The 1558-nt window shown below is 39.0% G+C and overlaps 1 non-coding gene across 1 annotated transcript; it reads right to left on the minus strand.

Moving 5' to 3' along the window:
* Positions 1-736: 736 nt before the first annotated feature.
* On the minus strand, positions 737-843 carry LOC133813664 (small nucleolar RNA R71). Its single transcript, XR_009884670.1, has one exon. It is a non-coding gene; the product is annotated as a small nucleolar RNA R71 (small nucleolar RNA).
* Positions 844-1558: the final 715 nt, after the last annotated feature.

Raw genomic sequence — 1558 nt, forward strand, 5'->3', positions numbered from 1 at the left:
TGTTGAACTTATTACTATAAGAAAACCAAGCTTGTTCTGTCAAAACAAGCAATTTCACTCTGCTTAAAGGTTGTTTGGTCGAAAAGGTTAACTTATGATTCACCATACTTACTCAGTAACCTCAGGGATTTCTAGTAAGGTGTTGGAGATCATCCCAAAACCTCCAAATCTACCTAGGAACAAGTTTAAAAAAAATAATAAAACATAAAATAAATATAATTCTGATTTCCAAGAGTTGATGAATCATCACGAAACTTCTAGTGACACTTCTTCCAATTCATCCACCACTCCTTCCGGAACTCCTTCCACCAATCCTGCTTCTCCAGAAACCTTAGCTGATAATAATCCATTCGCAATGGCTCGCAATGATGAAATCCAACCAAGAACTCTCATTGACTACCTCCATCCTACTCGCACTTCCACACCTTAATGCATTATCTTCCCTCCTAATATGCTCGCATTAGACTTTAAACCTGGCATGATTCAACTCTTGCCCACATTTCATGTAATGCAAAACGAGAACCCATACGTGCATATTAGAGAATTCAAGGAGGTAGTAGCCATGTTCTATAACCAAGCTGAAAATGTCAATTATGTGCAATTGAAATTCTTCCCTTTCTCCTTGAAGAACAAAGCCAAAAGTTTGTAATACTCTTTGAGACCTAGATCTATTGGAACATGGGAGGAAATGACCAAATCCTTCTTTCTGAAACACATCCCTAGCCATAAGACACACAGTCTAAAATGACAAATTTCCACATTTTCTCAAAAGGACAATGAAACGTTCTATCAAGTTTGGGAAAGATTCAAGGATCTGTTGAATCAGTGCCCGCACCATGGCTATGAGAATTGGCGTTTGATTAATTACTTCTATGAAGGCCTCACGAGTCATGAGCGCCAGTTTGTAGAAAGGCTATGCAATGGTGAATTCCTTGAAAAAGAGCCAAAAAATGCTCTTGAATATCTCAAAAAAACCGTAAAAAAAAATCTCACACCTGGACTGGTCCAAGTACTACTAATAGCACTAACCGACACAAACCATTTGGGATCTATCAACTTTGAGAAGAGGATAGTGTTAAGTCCCAACCCAAAGCTTTGAAAAAGCAATTTGAGGTCTTAATGGCGAAAAATGGCCAAAAACCGCACATGATCACTCAAGCAGAACCGCAAGAACCTTGCTTTGTTTGTGGAGGGACGAAGCATTTAGCTAAGGACTGCTTAGCTTTTAATGAGATGAGGGGAGTTTATGAGGAGCAATGCAATTCCTTAGAGGCATATAACAAGCCATTCTCCCATACGTACAACCCTGGTTGGAGAAACCACCCAAATTTCAGTTGGAGAGATTCCAACCAAGCTTAATCGTCTGGAGGCCAATGGAGAAATGAGCAACATGTTCAACCATCAAAGGCGTATTCTGCACCTCAATACAATGCTCATCCACAACAAAATTCTCTCGAGAATACTCTTCATGCATTCGTTGAGGAACAATCCAAACTAAATCACCAAATGATGGAAGAAATCAAGGAAATGAAATGTCAATTCTCAAAATTGACTAAAT

The sequence above is a fragment of the Humulus lupulus genome, chromosome 1 (assembly GCF_963169125.1).
Source record: "Humulus lupulus chromosome 1, drHumLupu1.1, whole genome shotgun sequence".
Classification (NCBI taxonomy): domain Eukaryota; kingdom Viridiplantae; phylum Streptophyta; class Magnoliopsida; order Rosales; family Cannabaceae; genus Humulus; species Humulus lupulus.